The sequence below is a fragment of the Papaver somniferum genome, chromosome 11 (assembly GCF_003573695.1).
Source record: "Papaver somniferum cultivar HN1 chromosome 11, ASM357369v1, whole genome shotgun sequence".
NCBI lineage: Eukaryota > Viridiplantae > Streptophyta > Magnoliopsida > Ranunculales > Papaveraceae > Papaver > Papaver somniferum.
Genome location: NC_039368.1, coordinates 106,183,215 through 106,204,309, shown reverse-complemented (window position 1 = coordinate 106,204,309; position 21,095 = coordinate 106,183,215).

Sequence of the window (21,095 nt, the reverse complement as noted above, 5' to 3'; positions counted from 1 at the left end):
ATATTTCAGGAATGATTGCTGAAATAAAACAAAAAATGCAACAAATTCCACACTGCAATATTCGACACAACTATAAAGAAGGAAACCAAGCAGCAGATAGACTAACAAATTATGCAGCGGGAAGACGATCGGAAAGCCTCTCAACAAAAATCTGGGAACACATAAACCCACATTTTTGTAACCAGATTTTTCTAAATGACTTTTAGGGTACCAGATATCCACGTGTAATAGTCCTGTAGCTTTTTCATTTACCTTCATTCTTAAAAAAAATAATAACCCATAAAAATTCAGTTGGAGTAATTTCCATATTGAATATGTATCAATGATATAACTTTTTCTATTTTTGTGATTTTAGTAACTTCTATATTAAGTGTTCTTTTGTTAAGGCGAGTTTTTCCGCGGAAGATGTAGTTGTTCAAAAACTAACAACTGTACCCGAGTTGGGACAAATTCACTACTAAACTAAAACATAAGCAAAGAGATACAAGAGAGAGAACTTGCACTTTATTACATATGCATGACTTTTTGTAAAATATGCTCCGCCCCTCTAAATCTCTAGTGCCTAATTTTTCTCCGGTTAGCCTGTTTCTTTACCATTAAGCTCCCTAACGGCTCTTTACCCAGGTTTTTGGCTGGAACCGTATGATCAACTTACCTCAATCATGAATTTCAATGGAAATCACCAAAGAAACTACTCAGAAATAATTCATTTAGCTTCCAAAGAGACAATAAAAAATATCCAAATTACTGAATCAAAAATTACAAACTATTTTACCATCTCTAGTTCAAAAAAGTCACTAAAAATCCCATTTAGGGTTGCACAAATTATGTTCAGAATCACAAAAATAAGACTCACAAGAAAAATCAGAATCACAACTATAAGCATATAAAATCCTAAATCTCATGATCTCAATACCATTATTGGCTTCTCTATCCGAAAGAACCCTAAGTATCTAGGAAGCTTTACTATTAGCCATACTACCACCAAGGAAAATGCATCCTCCCATAGTACAACCCTAATTCCAAACTCGCTTTACCTCTTAACACCCCCTAGTTCTCCTCCACAATCCTCTCCGAAGATCTTAATTTCTCTCAGACTAACAAGTGAAGAAGATTATAACACTCTAAAACAAGGAGGTAAAAAGGTATGTTTGATAAGATGATGGTTTTGGTTGTAGTTCCTGGTGGAGGACCAAAACTTATAGATGAAGATATTTTTGTTAAGGTCCAAGTTTGGCTCATATTAAAAAGAATACCAAAACACATCATTCCATATATCAGAGGCATTCTAAAACCATATGGAGTCTACCAGTACCAAGACTCAAGAATATGGTAAACATGAAAGTTAATCTAAACATTGATGTAACTAGGCCTCTCAAGTATGGGATTGGAGCTTTTAAAACCATAACTATATCCCATTCGTTGGAATTTTCATACACTATGAATGTTATAAGGTTTTGCAAAGTATATGAAATCCTTGATCACCATAACCAAAAGCTCATGCTACCCCTACTAAAGCTAATTCCATGCAAATTCCAAAAACCCCGTCAATTCCCATTCCAAAACTAAAACGGTCTCTAGTGGAAAAACCCTCGTCCACAGACTCTACTTTGATAAGAATGTTGTTATGGAATTTGAAGTAAAAATGAAACGTGCTAAAAAGATAGAGCTTTCCGATGCAGTAGACAACCTAGGTGACCTTCAGAAATGGATATAACCAAATGCTTTTCATAGTTGAAGAATCAACTCAACATAATTCTGAAGTGGTCACTCCAAATCCTGATGACATTACCTGTCAATTAACACATGAAAACTGTTCATGTTAGAAAAGCTCAAGACTTCCCTAAGAAAAGAGTTTCTAATCTGAAAGTTGTTGCTAAGGATCATGGAAAATGCTTGGAAGAAGGCTCACCAACCCCTCTTTTTACAAACATTTTCCCAGCTACTACCCTCTTAAGATCCTTTTCATTCAGGTCCTTTCCTATTGTAATACATATCAAAGATAGAATGAATTCCGAAATTCATAGGAAAAAAAAACAAGGCTTGGGAAAACAAAAAGAAACACCAACAGTTCAATGAGAATCAAGCTAAAGATAGGCAACCAATTTTTGAACCAGAAAAGAAGAAACCCCATAACCTTGAAGAGCCGAAAATTTTGAACAAGAACAAAGATGTTGCTCCTGACAAGGAAATGTTGATAGTCGGAAATCTCTATGAGAATTAAGGTTATGGTGGAGTTTCTTTAGCTAATAGTATCATGGAGAACTCTTCAAATAATATTGTGGTAACTCTTCTCTCAATCCTCTTTATCTTATTTAAATATTTAGGTATGACTACACGCATTTTCATGCATGTTAAATGCATTCTTCATGGCCTCCATTATGTTGGAAATATCTGCTAAATATTATTGATATAACCACCAGAAGACAAACTGTTGAGTATCCAATTGTCTCATATTTCTTGCAATTCTATACTACTTTTGCTTGGAATTGCCAAGGACTTGGTGCAATGGATACTAAAAGATACTTAAATGGCATGCTTAACAAAATAAACCCAAATATCTTATTTCTTTCTAAAACTAAACAAAAAAAATGGCTTAACTAATATTATAAATGAGGTGAATATTTGGTTTGTGGAACCAGGTGGAGTTCTTGGCATAGAAGGAGGATTAGCTTTGATACAGAAAAAAAACCTTTGTGGAGATAATCGAATTTTCTCTAAACCATATTAATGATATGGTCTCCTCTGCTTATAGTTCACCTTGAATCCTCTGGTTACATGGTAGTCCTTATGAGTTGGCAAAGAAGGACGAGTCATGGAAAATGGTAGAAAATATTGTTAAATCCAATAATTTCCCTTGGATGGTTATTGGAAACTTCAATATCATGCTCCATGACTCGGAAAAATTCAGTGCTTACCCTATTGACACCCCTGAATCAAAATTTTTTACTTAAAGAATCAGTGACCTGGAGCTTATAAACATTGCCTTTACGGTCTGTTGTTTTGGTCAAATAAAAGAGTTGCACCAGCTCTCGCTGAACAAAGGATTCACTTAGGCTTGACCTCTGAATCTTGAATTCTATTATTGCCAAATACCAGCATCTCCAATATGATGGACATTGGCTCTGATCACCATCCCATTCTTCTCAACACCAATCCCCAATGGAAAAGTGGCAGTCCTCCTGTAAATTATATAGTTCATGGCTTGACCATGAAGACTGCAAGAAAATCATTGTTGAGTGCCGGAAAAAAAGGTTGTAGTGCTCTTCTGCTTTCTTCACTGCTACAAAGTTAAAGGGTATCAAACTTTATGTCAAGGTATATGATAAATAGGTGTATGAAAACATCAAAACTAATATTGAAAATTGCAAGAATCACTTAGATTGGTTGTCCAAGAACTACTTTCGAAGTGATAGGGGAAGATTCTTAACAATGCTAGGAAAAAGGTCAGTGAGTGGTATGGCATTGAACAGAAGTTATAAAAAATTAAAGCAGTGACTAGACCTATCAAGGTTGAAGATATAAACACAAAATCCTTTCATATATCAACCAAAAATAGAATTTGAATAAATATGATAGAGATCATCAAGGATGAAAATGGTAACAGGATTACTGATATCAAGAAATTGCTTGTTTCTTTACCAATCACTTCACAAGAATAGATACAACTGAAATTGGCGTTTTAAACCCTGATAGAATCAATCCCATAAAAACAAGTATTACCCAGCAAGAAAATGACATTCTAAATAGGATTTTGACCCCCTCGAAATCAAATGCACATTATTCATTATGATTTGTGACAAACTTCCAGGACATGATGCCCCTCCCTAGACCCCACCCCCACAAACCAAACTTCTTCCAAGCCAACTAGGATATAGTTGGTGAGAACTTGGTCAAAATGGTTCAGGATTTTTCTCTTCTGGCCATCTCCCAAAAAAATGAATTCAGCTTTCGTATCCCTTATACCCATGTTGCGGGTAAAACCGACCCGCGGGAGTTCCTGGTAAAAAGTGGTGGAGGAGACAAGTGCTCGCTGAAGCAGGTGCTCGAAGTTTCAAATCGCCTGAACCTTTAAACAAATGTACTTCAAGGGAGTATTTTGAGTTCGAGAGACGAATCTGTAGGACCCTGTCCTAATCCAACACAATGGTCGTTCCAGGTTCAATTCGGTCACAAGAGAAGGAGAAGGGTCAATTTGTAGGGAGGGAAGCTGAGACTGTGTGGAGCCAATGAAGATTGATCTGTTGGTGATGTGATGTTTTTAAGTGATGTGAAGATGATTCTCTGTGTAGATGAGAGAAATCTACTGAAATTGTATGGTAACTTGACAGTGATGAGTCTTACTCGAATGCTGTTGTTAATCTAGCTTTCAGAAACCTATTTATTGCAGCACATCAATCTCCTGTAAGTGGTGACCGTTGAAGGTAGTAGAATAATGAGGAAGTGGGAGATCGTGTCGAAATCATTTCCATGTTGCATGGAAAACTTGGTTGATCGATCATCCACTTTCCATTTTATCCTTTAACTGTCATCATGACTTACCACAACTCTCATCGTGGATGTAACTCACATCGCATGTGCTGTAGGCCGCAACTAAAACCCTAGTGATATTACCTCATGTGACATGAATTGATGCCTTACAGACGTGTGGTCAGCCTTTGACCTAAGACTAAGAGTCTTATGAACTGAACAGACGAAGTTCAAGGTTATGATGGAGAAGCATGGAATGTTAGAAAAGCAAAATGATCTGCAGACCATGGATGTTGAATTAGGTCACTAATGATCATGACGTATCATTATGCTAATTGAAGCAGTAATGATAGTTGAATGACTTGGATATGGTTTGATGAAATTGTTGGATCGATCATAAACCATTATGTTGATGCACTGAGCACTTATGAAAATAATCATTGTTGCATGATCATAGAAGATCTTCTTCGATCCCTGTTTCATGGGTCAGACGAATGACGATGAGAGATTATAATATTAAAATAATGGTCGATTGATGAACCAATACTGATAGTTGGATTAGTGTGAAATTCTCAAATACTGATAGCTAAATCAACATGAGAAATACTGCGACTCAAATATTGATAGCCGAACCAATATGAGGAATATTTCTCCGAGCAATTAAATATTGATAGTTGAATCAATATTTCCAAATGATGGTTCTGGACCTTGTTGTCCGTGACCCATTGCTAGCTGAAGCAATTAGGGTATTGACAGGTGAAGCATTGATGATCATAGAAAGTACTGGTAGTCAGAGAAAATACTGCTAGATCCATGAATAAATGGTAATAAGTGTTAGATCACTGCTCGGTCGAACTCGCAAGTGTTGCTATCTCAAGCTTGTTTGTCAAGTTTAGTTGCCAAATCTATAAATCTTGATTTCCAGTCTACTTATAGCTATGCCTCGGATTAGGATAGAATGTGTAGTTGAGCTTTAGACTTCACGACGTTCATCGATTGAAGACAATGAACTATTAAGGGGAGCTTGTGGAACTTCATGAACAAAAGGAATGTGGATACTTGAACTCATCTATCACTCAGAAGTCTATTTCTACTCAATCTCATATTGAGACAAAAGTCGTATAACTATATATACTTTATATTATACACATTTGATATTTCGAGCTGAGTTTAACTCGCTAACATATTTCTCGAAATATGTATTGGTAAGCTTTCGCTTTAACCAAGTTCATATTATTCTTGACGAAAGTCAAAAGATGATCATGTGAAAATCTCCTGGTAACATCTTACATGATTTGTGTGAAACATCATTTGATGTAGACTCGGAATGTTTCATATTGATCTATTGATCACTTGAAAATTACTTTGAAGCTAATAGTTTGTGTGAGAAATCTATTCCCATCTTCCAAGAATGTTTCAATGATTAACATGGAGTTTAGAACGATTAATCATTGATTGGATATATCACAGTATGCGTACTTGTATGCTAATTGTTGGAAGTTATTCCAAGTATGGGAACCATAGTATGCATACCTATATGCGTACAGGTCTGATAGTTGAAGCCCGGGAACTTAGTATGCATATCCGTATGCGTACCTGCTTGAAAGTTCAAGACCGGGAATTCAACTGAGTTTGGTCATGTACGACAGTATGCGTACCCGTTCACATACTGGCGAACCCAGACCAAGTTCGGCTACTTAGGTGTGTGTACCCGTTTGCATACTTGAGTGGGTTAAGTTCTAAAGTCGGTTTGTTCGTGAAAAAATACATTTATATTATAAGGAATGCAATCCTTTGCAAACCGTGGCTATAATGTTCATGAATTGATTCAAGTGAATCAAAATCGATTTTGCTTCAATTGTGTCTTGTATACTTCTATGTAAATATAAACAATTAAACAACTCAAGAACTAGTTTCATTTGAGTCATTTGAACTAGTTGTGATTAAGATGAACAAGGTTGATATGAAAGTGTTCATATGAGTAACTTCGGTAACTATTGTTGAGCCAACTATGTGTACATGTTTAGGTACGGTTACCCATATCTACATGAAGGAACATTTCATTTGTGTATAACAAGCTAAGTTCGATCTAACAGTTGAAAGATATTATCTTGACTCTAATCAGGTTTTCATCTAACGATGAATATTGAATGCTTTTTTATCAAGGTAGCATTGATTGCAAACCCTGGTTTGAAGACTACATAAGGGAAAACTCTAGCAACTAGGAAACCTAATCCCCATACCTCCTGTGTGATACTAGTTGCGACTAGAGTCGATTCTCATTTAACATAGGTTTATCCTAAAACCATTATAGGTTAAAAACTTAAAGACTTCATTGGGATTAAAAAGCCATGCCCAACTATTTTCTCTGTAGTTGCATGTTCTGATCTTACTCTGTTCTATCGTATTGAGTACTATCTTCTATAATATTTGCTCGAGATTTAATCTCCAATAGGTGAGATAAAAAGTAGTCACAAACATCTTCATCCCATCGTTGTGATTTCACAATATCTTGTTTCGCTACCATATGATTAAGGTTATTATGAGGTGATTGATATTACTAGTTTGTTTTTCGGGAATATAAGTCCGGTGTATCAATTGGTTCCTGTTCACCTTGATTTATCAAAAGATGGAACAAAAACCTTGTAGGTATTTCCGTGGGAGACAGATTTATCTATTTAATAGACTTTTCTGTGTGAGACAGATTTGTTTATCAAGTCTTCGACTTTGGATCTTAGTAACTTTTAGTTGTGGGTGAGATCAGCTAAGGGAATAAAGTGTGCAGAATCCGGCGTGGTTCAAGAGGCGTAAGGAACACGATTGTACCTTAATCAATTTGAGATTGATTAGGGCTTAACTACATTCCAGCCCGAAGTTAACTTGTAGTAGGATAGAGTCTGTAGCGGCTTAATATAATGTGGTGTTCAAATCTGGACTAGGTCCCGGGGTTTTTCTGCATTTGCGGTTTCCTCTTTAACAAAATTTCTGGTGTTTGTGTTATTTCTTTTCCGCATTATATTTTTATATAATTGAAATATCACAGGTTGTGCATAGTTCAATTAATTGGTTTGGTTGTTGATTGAAACCGATTGACGCTTGGATATTGGTCTTTGGTACCATACAAGTTATTTCTCATATTAACCCGACTTACAGATTTCTATCTATTCGATTGCAGATTGATTTGAGAAATTGAGATATAACTCTTGGATGTATTTTCCTTGATTGAGTCTGACTGTCTATTGATTCTCTTGGAAAATATATTTGAGTTAGTCTATACAGATTGCCTAAATGAAATATTGGGTGTGGTTGTTAGACCCCCGCTTTTTCAATTGGTATCAGCGCAGGATGACACGTTTAAGACCTCATAATTCTGTGTTTGTAGCAATCTGACTGTATGGACAGAAACGCTATCTCTATAAACGTACCACCAGTCTTCGATGGCTCGAACTATTTATGGTGGAATAATTCTATGCATGCCTTTCTTCAAGCGCGTGATTTTCAATCATGGGTTCATGTAGTTAATTGCTATGATCCTCCGGTTGTTACAGAAGGCGATGTAAAAGTTCCAAAGGATATTGGTGCATATGATCCTGCCGAGATTCTCGTTGCAAAGCAAAATTTCGACGGATTAAATGCTATCATCCATTCCATTACCCAAGATCTTCAGCACCATGTGACTACGTGCACTAAATCTAAAGAAGCCTGAGATATCTTGGAAACTGTATTCGAAGGAAATTCCTCTGAGAAAGAAGCTAGGCTTCAAAACCTAAATTCTTATTGGGAAAACCTTCATATGGATAATGAAGATTCGTTTGATGAGTTTGACCACCAAGTGTCTGAAATTGTTAATGCATCTTTTGCGTTGGGTAAGACTATACCTGAAAAGGACATTATGATGAAAATTCTCAGATCATTGCCAGCCCAATACGACTCTAAGAAGCATGCCATCGTTGAAGAAAACAACCTTAATACTTTATCCAGAAATACTCTTGTTGTGAAGTTAAAGATCTTTGATCATGAGCTTACATCCAAATCTGGGAAGGATATTGCTTTCAAAGCACAAAAGAACACTAAATTGTTTGACAAAAGTAAAAGAGTTGGAAACTATGATGTTGATCCTATTGAGACTGATTCATCGGATGAAGATCTTGACAACTCAGTTTCACTGATCACGAGACATTTTAGGTATCTTCTTTTGAAGAGAAGTAAATGGTTTATCAGATATAAACCCAGGTCATTAGTCAAACCTTATGACCGTGCTCCTCCTAAAAACAGGGACACTGTCAATACTGATGATGATAATATGCCACAGTGCTTCAAGTGTAAAAGTTTTTGTCATTTTGCTAATGAGTGTCCAAATCGTAGAAAATACACTGGAAACAAAGGTCTTGCTGCAACTCTTGATTATATGTCTGATCATTGTGATTCATATGAAGATGAAAAGTCAAGTGTTGCACTTCTTGTTGAAATATTGATTTTGATAATTGTACCAATATGTACATCAATCTTTATATTCTTCCTGGAGAAACTTTGTCAACCACTATGGAAAATAAAATGGATTTTTCCCTGTCTACGGAAAATTCTATTTCACATGTTTCAGGTACCTCATTTTATTTATCAGCATGCTCAGCTATGGTGTATGATCCGTCCTCCACATTGACATGTTCTTATTATACTTTTACGGGTCATGAACTCTCTATGTGTTACAAGTATAAACATAAAATAAGATATGTCAATAAACTTCAATAGATAGCAAATCGATTAGCAAACAAGCTCAAACTTTTTCACAAGTGTAATTCACCTAAGGCAAGTAAAAAACTCAATTCCTCTCCGAAAAAGTTAATTTCTAAAGAACTAATTAGACCTCTCCGGAAAAGAACAAGGTCTAAACATTCTGTGAAAAATGGTGTTAAGAATTCCGTACAAGAACTGTTGGTGGACATATTATTGTTCACCCCAACACAGCTTAATTGTGTTAAAAGTGCATCTTGTCCCATGTGCTTGATTTCAAAGAGACAAGAGTTTTGCAAAGTTTAGGCTTTATGAAAAGAAAGTTTTTTTTCTTCTTTTTTTGGTTGTTTTTTCTTTTTGGAATTCTGTTGACCTTTTCATATCATAAATTGGTATTGAAAAGAATTTCATTTTTCATTAAAAAGGGGTTAAAATCGACAATTCTACCTTCTTTAGAGTTATGAATTGGTCTTACGTGAATCCTAATGTGTATATAGGTTACGTAACCCAACATTCCTTTTTCATTCCCTGAAAAACTCTTTTTATCACAAGATTGCTTGTTGAGCTTTATTTGTGTATTTCTTTCACAATTTCATACTTGTATGGAGACTCTAAGCATCATGTCTTCTAATAGAAAAGATGTTAATCCATCAATCATGAAGGAAAAAGATAAGTCTCCTTCCTCCACAACTTTAAAGAGAAAAAGGAAGAATATGAATAAACCAAGGGCTATCCCCTCTAATCTTCAGAAGTTTTCTGGTGTTCTTGAAGAGTTGAAATAAACAAGGAAGGAGATTCAGAAAATAAAGACTATTATTTTAAGGACTCTTGAGATTCAGAAGGCTCTGGTTCGACATCAGTCAAGAAGGTTTGTTGGAATTGACTCCTTTCTTCATGAACCTTATGTTCCAATGGTTGTTGAGGACAAGGAGTTCGGGGACGATAAATTTTTTTCCAGAGGTATTAATGTCTAGGAAACTTCTTATGAGATTTTTTTTTTATGTTTTAAGAAGGATAACTAGGGTTTGGAATAGCCTATATTGTGATTACACATTGCCAACAAATTTCATCTTGCCATGTTTTTAGATTTATTTAGTTAAAATCTAAAGTTTATTTTCAAGATGATTTTGCAATATTAATCTTTATTGGTTTTATATATTGCAAAAATTGTTAGGGGATATGTGTGTTTGCGTCCGTGAACTATGATTGTCACATAAATGTCAAAAATTAAGTTTATTATGTCATTATGCAAATATTGATGGAACATAGATGAACTTTTGATTACAAAGATTAAGTCTATGACATCATTATGCAAATATTGATGAAAAATAGAATGAATCTTTGAATATTCCGCAGTATTGATCTTTTCCCGATCCACTTCTATGTGAAAGTAGTGTATGGCTTTGTAAGTTCTCTTATGCTGAGCATTTCCGATTAAATTAATCACGGGTTCTCTTGTAGTTAATTTAGTTAAGTTTATTGGATAAAAATTTATGTTTCATGTGATTTGTTGATATCCAAAGAAATCCTTCTTTTCTTGTGAAAGTAAGGTCGCTCATGTTATTCTTTCGGGAATGACATTTTATGGGGGAGAGTTCTTAATTGAATTTGTGCTTAATTGCCAAATCTTTGTGGAGAGTGCGACTGTGGAATATGTTAAAAGTTTTCTTGTATCTTTATAAACTCATTGATGAATACACTAAGTTTCGACTATGTGAAATCATCGAAACAAAGTTGATATGTTATTTTTTAGTCATGAAGTATCTCTATGAGAATTTCATTATGATCCCGCTAGTTTTCGTACCTTTGCAAATTTATATTGACAAAAAGTGGAGAATTATTGTGTAGCACACACTACAAATACATATAGTTTGCGGATCATTATTAAGGGGGAGTGGTTTTCATTGTGAGATGAAGTATTGACTTAGGGGGAGTGATACATATCACCGTAGTATTATTGTCAACGTTGTGATACAATTGGACTTTGATGCCGTGTAATAATACTATGACACTGTAGAAAAATAAGAAAACAATCTTGTGGAATTATTGTTATGGCTACGGATATTCAACAACTATGATGCTGAGTTGAAAACGTTCAGAATCATTGGAGTACTTGGAAGTGACGAAGATTTCGAGTAATGTTGAAGAACCAAGGAAACCAAGCATTTGGATGAGAAGCTACAAAGTTTATTTATTTTGTAATCCATATGTATTGATAGTTTTGTCACTAAAATTGACAAAGGGGGAGATTGTTAGAGCATTGCTCGGTCTAACTCGCAAGCGTTACTATCTCAAGCTTGTTTGTCAAGTTTAGTTGCCAAAACTATAAGTCTTGATTTCTAGTCTACTTATAGCTAAGTCTCGCATTAGGATAGAATGTGTGGTTGAGATTTATACTTCACGGCGTTCATCGATTAAAGACGGAGAACTACTAAGGGAAGCTTGTGGAACTTCATCAACAAAAGGTATGTGGATACTTCAACTCATCTATCACTCAGAAGTCTATTTCTATTCTATCTCCTATTGAGACAAAAGTCGTATAACTATATAAACTTTATATTATACACGTTTGATATTTCAAGATGAATTTAACTCGCTTACATATTTCTCGAAATATGTGTTGGTAAGCTTTCGCTTTAACCAAGTTCATATTTATTCTTGACGAAAGTCAAAAGATGATCATGTGAAAATCGCTCGGTAACATCTTACATGATTTGTGTGAGACAGTCATTTGATGTAGACTCGGAATGTTTCGTATTGAACTATTGATCACTTGAAAATTTCTTTGAAGCTAATAGTTTGTGTGAGACAGCTATTCCCGTCTTCGAAGAATGTTTCAATGATTAACATGGAGTTTAGAACGATTAACTATTGATTGGATATATCAAAGTATGCGTACTTGTATGCTAACTGTTGCAAGTTATTCCAAGTACGGGAACCATAGTATGCATACCCGTATGCGTACTGGTTTGATAGTTTAAGTCCAGGAACTTAGTATGCATACCTGTATGCGTACCGGCTTAAAAGTTCAAGTCCGGGAATTCAACTGAGTTTGGTCATGTACAACAGTATGCGTACCTAGGGCTGCACAAAACCGACTCAACCCACCAACCCAATCCACACCCGCCTGAAATTACCCGTACTCGACCCAACCCACTTAGGAGCGGGTCAATTATGGGTCACAACATCAAAACCCATTGTATGGTGGGTCGATTATGGGTGACAACTTCCCTCACCCGACCCAACCCACACACCCACCTAAATATTTTTAAATTAATGCTAACCCTTAGATTACCTATCCTAGATGAACCACATCCATTGAAGTAATAATATATAATGCCCAAACCTAATCATCGGTAGCTTCTCTTCACTGAAGAGTCTTCAATCAGTTCCCTTCAACGGAAGTCTCAGAGGCTCAGTTTATTTCTTCACTTTATCTTCGCTTTGTAAATCAAATCACAGCATCACCAGCAGCAATCAATCAACATCGTCACCAGTAAACCAACAACCAAAGGTGAGACTAGGAATCATTGTAATTTGTAATTACTAATTAGCGTTTTGTTTCCTAAGATTGATTTTGGGTTGGCTTATTTCAATTGGGTTCTTAATGTAATGTTTGTATTTTATGGTGGGTAACCCACCACCCACCCGATCCAACCCACCGTAATGTGGGTCGGGTGAAAACCAACCCATTATAATGTTGGGTTGGTTGCGGGTGACAACTTCTGTTACCCACCATCAGTGGGTTGGGTGACGGGTGAGGCCAAACCCGACCCAAACTGACCCATGTGCAGCCCTATGCGTACCCATTCACATACTGGCGAACCCAGACCAAGTCCGGCTACTTAGTTATGCGTACCCGTTTGCATACTTGAGTGGGTTAAGTTATAAAATCGGTTTATTCATGAAAAAATACATTTATATAATAAGGGATGCAATCTTTTGCGAACCGTGGCTATAATGTTCATGAATTGATTCAAGTGAATCAAAATTGATTTTCTTCAATTGTGTCTTGTATACTTCTATGAGAATATCAACAATTGAACAACTCTAGAACTAGTTTCTTTTGAGTCATTTGAACTAATTGTGATTAAGATTAACAAGGTTGATATGAAAGTGTTCATGTGTCTAACTTCGGTTAACTATTGTTGAGACAACTATGTGTATACGTTTAGGTACGGTTACCCATATATAAATGAAGGAATATTTCATTTGTGCATAACAATCTAAGTTCGATCTAACGATTGAAAGATATTAGCTTGACTCCAATCAAGTTTTCATCTAACGGTGAATATTGAATGCTTTGTTATCAAGGTAGCATTGATTGAAAACCCTGATTTGAAGATTATATAAGGGAGAACTCTAGCAATTGGGAAACCTAATCCTCACACCTCCTGTATGTACTAGTTGCGACTAGAGTCGATTCTCTTTTAACCTAGGTTTTTCCTAAAACCATTATAGGTTAACGACTTAAAGACTTCACTGGGATTCTGAAACCAGACCCGACTATCTTCTCTGTAGTTAAATGTTCTGATCTTACTTTGTTCTATCATATTGAGTACTATCTTCTCTAAGATTTTCTCGAGATTTAATCTCCGATAGGTAAGATAAAAAGTAGTCACAAACATCTTCGTCTCATCGTTTGCGATTCTACAATACCTTGTTTCGCTACCATATGATTAATATTATTGTGAGGTGATTGATATTACTAGGTTGTTCTTTGAGAATATAGGTCTGGTGTATCAATTGGTTCCTGTTCACCTTGATTATCAGAATACTAAACAAAAAACTCGTAGGTATTTCTGTGGGAGAATATTTATCTATTCAATAGACTTTTCAGTGTGAGACAGATTTGTTTATCAAGTCTTTGACTTTGGGTCGTAATAACTCTTAGTTTTGGGTGAGATCTGTTAAGGGAATCAAGTGCGCAGAATCCGGCGTGGTTCAAGAGGCGTAAGGAACGCTACTGTACCTTAATCAGTGTAAGATTGGTTAGGGCTCAACTACATTCCAGTATGAAGTTAACTTGTAGTAGGCTAGAGTCTGTAGCGTCCTAATATAGTGTGGTGTTCAAAACTGGATTAGGTCCCGAGGTTTTTCTGCATTTGCGGTTTCCTCGTTAACAAAATTTTTGGTGTTTGTGTTATTTCTTTTCCGCATTATATTTTTATATAATTGAAATATCACAGGTTGCGCGTAGTTCAATCAATTGGTGAATCCAACCTTTGGTTGTTGATTGACGCTTGGATATTGGTCTTTGGTACCATGAAAGTTATTTCTCATATTAATCCGGATCACAGATTTCAATCTGTTCGATTGCAAATTGATTTGAGAAATTGAGATATAACTCTTGGATGTATTTTCCTTGATTGAGTCTGAATATATAGTTGATTCTCTTGGAAATATTGGAGTTAGTTCATCCATATTTCCTAAACGAAATATTGGGTGTGGTTGTTAGACCCCCGCTTTTTCAGTAAGACCAAATAAAATATTAATTAAAAATACTGATAATTGGACTAAATATTATTTTAATTGTTGGATCAATATTAAAATATTGGTGTTTGAACTTGTACAGAATTATGCTAGACATAGCATTCTGTTCAAAACCCTAATTATGATAAATATACGATCAAATGAGAATCAGCTAATGGATGAGAGAGGGGACCGACCAAGGGGTGTGCAACTGGCCCTTGGTGGTCGTGGGACCATCCGATGGTGTGTGGATGACCATTCCCAGTTGCAGGAAGGAGTTTGAATCAAATATGGACTCTAGATGATTAATTAGATCAAAATCATAAAAAGAGGTGGGACCGACTTTTGCAGGAAAAAAAGGCCGACCATGATCGGTCATGGTTGGCATGCCCGTGTCGCTATGCTGTCCGCAGACCAATCCTGAGAATTTTGGTATTTTCAGATGGTCCATCGAGCATTATTTCATCACTGTATGAAGAATTTGAGTTTGACTAAAAATCTTAATAGTGGTGGAAGGACCACTATTAAAAATACTAAAATATTATTATTTTAATATTTCTCATGATGGTAGAAATACAAGTCATGATGATTGCAGGACCACTTGCTTTGCTAACCACATGGTCCATGTAGAAGTACAGAAGTTTCAGGAGTTTTGATTGAAAGAGGAATCCTTGAAAGAGCAAAATCCTAATAATAATAATAATAATAGTAATAATAATATCAAGAATACAAAACAAGGCTTGGCTAACTTAGTAAAGATAAAAAACTGTCTATATTTGTTCTTGCGATAGATAAATCTAAGGTTTTAATTATTTCTCAAAGCGATGGTTGTGCATGATTGGAATTACAAATACATCTGACGGTCAAAATTTGGTTACCATATCACTAATGTTCCATTAATTTTACATAATAAATATCACATTAAAAATAATAATAATTAAATTATGACATCATTTTTTCACTACAAAGTGTTTTATTAATTAGTGTTTCACTGATTGTTCATAATAAATGATTTTTTATTATAAATGTTTCCTTTAATTAGTTTAATAAATATGTATTTTCATAATAAATAATTTTGATACAAATAAAAATAATATCAATAGAAATTAGTGGTGGTAGCGGTTGGTAGAAGCTGTGGCGGTTCTTAAAAAGTGGTGGATACGGAACATTAGTGGTGGTCAGGGTGGTGGTGGGTGGTAGAAGCGATGACGGTTCTTAGAAAGTGGTGGAGGCATAAGAGTTTGTGGTGGTCAGAGGCGGAGCCAATCCCAAAATGGGCTATTAAGTCCATTTTGCATCCGTATCCAACTCTGCAAGAATTTTTGTTTCCTTTCTCAAAATCCTGCCTCCAACCCCTGATGGTTGTGGTGGGTTTCCAAAGATGTAGCGTTGGGTGCTGGTGAATAGTGGTGGCCAGTATTAATTATGTGTCATTACAACATGGATAACATTGTATTACCTAAGATTTGGTTTGTTGTTTTAAGCACGATTGATAAAGAGGGGTACTATATGTTTCAGGGATGATATCAAATCATATAGGACACAATTTTCATAATAGCTGGATCACCCAAATGTTACCCCTACGATCTTTGGTACCAGATCGTATAAATCATAGTTGTTAATGTTAAAATAAAATTGGTTGTAGTATTAAAAAAAATATAACACGGAAAAAAATAATGAAATAAATTTATTGACATCCTAAGTTTGTTCAATCTAAACCCCATACATGACGTCTATGATTGAAAACAAGAATTGCGCCCAACAATCTACATCCGTGGGAAGCAGTGGTGGTGGCAGTGGAAGATTCAGAAATCGACATTGAGGGGGATACTTTTTGTTTTCTAAGAAACATATAAATTTTGGTGGACTAAACCCTAGATATAGATAGGCTAAAATATATTTATAGGATAAAATCAAAGATTTTTATGTAGTTAATAGAAATTTAAGGGGGCTAGAACCGGGTGAGTGAACCCTTGGCTCCACCACTGGTGGTGGTGGAGAAAGAATAGTATCATGCGGTTTTGTGGTGGTGGTGTGTATTGGTGAGAATAATAAACTATGTTAAGTCTGTGACGCCACAAAACGTATAATATTATGAAATATAAAATTTGGTTGATCGTTCTAATGTTAAAATAAATTCAGTTAAAACGCATAACAATTAAAAAAAATTGGAATTAGTTATCATGTTATTTAATAACTGCAGACGAACGACACGAATTAAAATCAGAACATTTGAAATTACATATTTTTGAGTCGTGCCGTTACGGCACGAGTTATATTCTAGTAATAATTTATCTTATAAAAACAAATATGTTTTGCCCAATCTGATGGTTATGCATGGGCCTTTTTCAGCAATCGACGGTTGGAATTAATCCTGAAACCGAGAAGATAAATCGTGGATAAGAACGAGCCCACTTTTTCAGCCCTCATTCGACGCATGTGATCTCTCCAATTGTCCTTACATTACAGAAAAGTGAAACCCATTAACACCACCATTCAACTATATCATTCAATTAGCATAAAAAAAACTATCATCATTCAATCCCTTTGACACGTTATGGAAACACCATTATCCCTCTTTACCAATCCCTTGAAATGTTCGACTACATAACCCCCAAAAACGTTACCATATGCAGATTCTCAAAGCTTACCAATCTTCTTTTTCTCTATAAAGATTCATGTAAGTTTTCTTCGATTTTGGTACTTCTCGAAAGTTTTCTGATTTATATATTATTTATTCGTATTTTTGTTGTTTTAAGTATTGACTGAGTTTGTCTGCATCGCAGATTATGCAATGAACAGTGTAGCTTGATTTTCTGATTTTAATATCGTTGTTTCTTTTTTTTTGTTTTGTTAAACATTGACTAATTTTGTCTTCATCGCAGATTATATTAATAACTCAGATTATGGTGAATTGGCGATGCAACACTGTATTTGCATTTTGTTGTCAACTGAATTTCATTCCATTTGTTTGATTTGAATTTCAGCCAACACTTATCTCACGGGTAATGATCAGTGTGTGATTTCATTTGTTTATTAAAGTTAAGGCTCTCATGTTGAAGCAATGAAAATCTTATACACTTCCTTGTTTATATGATTTTTCCTTCTTAACAGATGTTATGGGTGTGCTGATCAGCCTCACAAATCTTCAATACATGAAGAGAGCCAACGGTTATCCCTGTATAATGTGCGACTTCACACTGCAGGACCTTGGGTATTGATATCTTGATCTCTCACGCCATAGATTGTTTCAATAGGATGTACTGCTCACCATAATGCATGCCACTTTGCTGGGAAGCAATGTCAAGATTTTAGACATCCAAGGAATAAAGGGCACACCTGTGGTCGTAGTGGTTTCGTCCACATATGTTATTTAATACCAAGGTATTATTCCTCCATCCTACAAAGCTTATCAGCTTTGTTTCTATCAGCTTTGTAGATAGAAAGTTATTCATTTCGCTGTTTACTTCATTCTTTTACATTGTTGGGTTTAGGTTTTCTAAATATAGAGTTATGGATTGGTTTTTTAGTACACTGCGTGTTTCCATTGGTAATGATTGAGATCTGACTTTAACCAACACCACAAATAAAATCAAGAAAGGGACCTAGGGAGATGTTTTTGTATCGAAGCGCACCCTTATGGAGATAAATCCAGCTATTTCATATCGTGTTCGAGATGGAGTGTTTAAAAAGCTAGAGTTGACTGCAATTTAGTGGGTACTATAGTTGGTTTATTACTTACTATTCATCCTTATTTTCTATATTTGAGGATTAACATGTTAATATGGCTTTGTTGTCATGGGTGCAGTCGGTTAGGCCTATATGATATGTGGATATATGTGTAATGTTTGCTCACGTTCAGGAAAATACGACTAAGATATTGATGCTAACATAAAGAGGCACATGGCTTATAACCTCAGCGAAGGTCCCTTATTATAGGTAAAATTTATGACCACCAGTTGATAGACACATTTTTGTGACCGAAGTGTCCTCAATTTTCAGTATTGTTGGTACTCGATTTTCTACTTATTTTGCTGTTTTATGTGTTTGTAGGTATTTTTGGAAAATTTGGCTCGAAAAGTTGGTATAGGAACCCAGAGGACACATGTTATTCAGACTCTCAGTTTTGGATAGGGGGCACCCCAGGGAGCCAACTGCTAATCGCACCCCATTACTGGTTAAGGGGGCTCCATCTTCTTCCTTGATTTGAAAAGGAAAAATGACGGGAAATTTGGTTTCAACGGTAAAGGATTTATTATCTTTAGGATAAGAATATCTTCTTGCCTTACAAACATGAAGTTATGAAGAAAAAGGAAGTTATCTTGTATTAAACAAGAAAGATATCCTTAGAAGATTTTATCTTGGATTTTATTCTACGAATTAAAGAAGATATGGGTTTAGTAAAGACATATATAGAATAAAGAGAAGGGAAAATTCCTGAAGATATTATTATTAAAAAGAAGAAGATTTTGGAGTTATGGAAGAATATATTTGAGTGATGTGTATTTGTGTGTATAAATAGAGAGCTAGAAAGCACATTTTGGGTGAGTTTTGGAGAGAAAAGAAATTCACTGCTTTAATAATTTTCTCACATTTTCATCATTTGTAAACCACTTTTTAAGCCATGAATAAATATTTTAAGTGTGTTTTCGACGTGATGAGCTAATCCCCAACACTGGGACGACGGAGGAAGACGAATTTCATACATGGGTAAAATTATTTAATTCTTTTAAGACTTTCGCATTAATTTTAATTGAAATATGATTTGAATTAATTGGTTGTCATTTAATTTGATGAGGTATGCTTAGATTAAATGTTTTGATACATCATGCTTAGGATTTACAACTAATATTTTGAGAATCTACCTTGGCAAAATCAAGTTCATGTTAATTTTATTTATTGAGCTTTAATTGTTGAGAATAAATAAATTGAACCCTATGTTACGAATTCGACGAAATCCTAGTCCCAGTAACTCTCTTCATCTTGTGACAATATTTTGTATATGTTTTTCTTTTATTTTAGTTTATTAATTCTTAAAATCAATCTCATCAAGTCCGAGTGAATGACAACTCTATTTACCACTATATAAAATTCGATCAATTTTTGGCGCCGCCGACGCGGATTTGTTTATAGATTTGTTTTTAGGTTTTATTTTATTTGTTCTTTTTTACGCGCTTTGGTATTATTGTTTGCTTTCAGATTTGGATCTAAGCTAAAGGAAAAGAGAAAGTGCTGAAAAGAAAAGAAAAGCCCAAAAAGGAAAGAAAAGAGAAATCTAAAAGGAGTGAAGAAGAAGATTTTGTAAATAATTTTATTTTTATTTTTTTAGAAACTGTAATTAAGGTTTTTATTTTTGTAATATTTTATTTTTGGACATTTTTTTCTTCTTTTCTTTTAGACATTAAACATTGGACTTTATTTTTAAAACCCTACGGAAGGGTAGTTTTAAATAAACTGTTTGCAGAGAAGGACGTCGATTACGATATCGCCTCGGCCCCTCGGGTTAGTACATGACATAGGAGTCGTGTCCCGAGTCGACTTCAACGGTTCATCCCCCGTCTGGAACGGGAGGTAAGAATTCTAAACACCCGCGAATCCCCCGTCAGCGGGTTTACTGGATGATTTCGTATGCATATATGTTGAGGACCTGAAATCGGATTTAATTTTCTAGTAAAGGGCAAGGCTTGGCCAAATCAAGATAAGGACTCAGATTTCATCACCGTTTCCTTCTTGACCGCCTTAGGAACACGGAACCTACGCGAACCTAAGCCTTAAAATTTGGACTAGAACGAGACCGATAGGGTAACGAGCTTATTAGGAAAGTCATTCGGAAAATATTGGTTACTCTTTTGAGCGTACTTTGAAGTTCATGATGGTTTCTGTGAGTTGAATACGCTGCCTTGTAATGCCGATGAGGCCTTGGGTATCAAAGCTCTACTGAGCTTCCCTCGTCTCTATTCAACTTACTTTAACTCGGATTGATTCCAGAGAGGTTTACTCAGATTGTAACGAATTCCTTTTCGAAAGAATAAAAGTTGGTCTAGAAACAATCTAAGGGAGCCATCATGCTTTTTGTTTGCTAGATAAAATAGGCTTGTTGTGGTCGAGTCAGCCTTCTTTGTGTTTGTTTAGAATTCCTTGCAGTTAGGATGTCGAACTGGTATAGCCAATACAATGATTATTCGACTGAGCAACATGAACATTATTCTTTTTATGACCATAGTGTGAATAGTGGTTGGGAACACCAAACTTTTGAAGGTTATGGCTCATACCATGGTGAGCCCAATTACTATTCACATGAATACCGGTCATACGAGCAAAATTCCTATAATTCCTCTTCTCTAGATGGGGCACGTAAGATACTTGAGTCAATGCGTAAGTTACATGAGTCGACACATAAGTCAGCGGACACATATGACTTA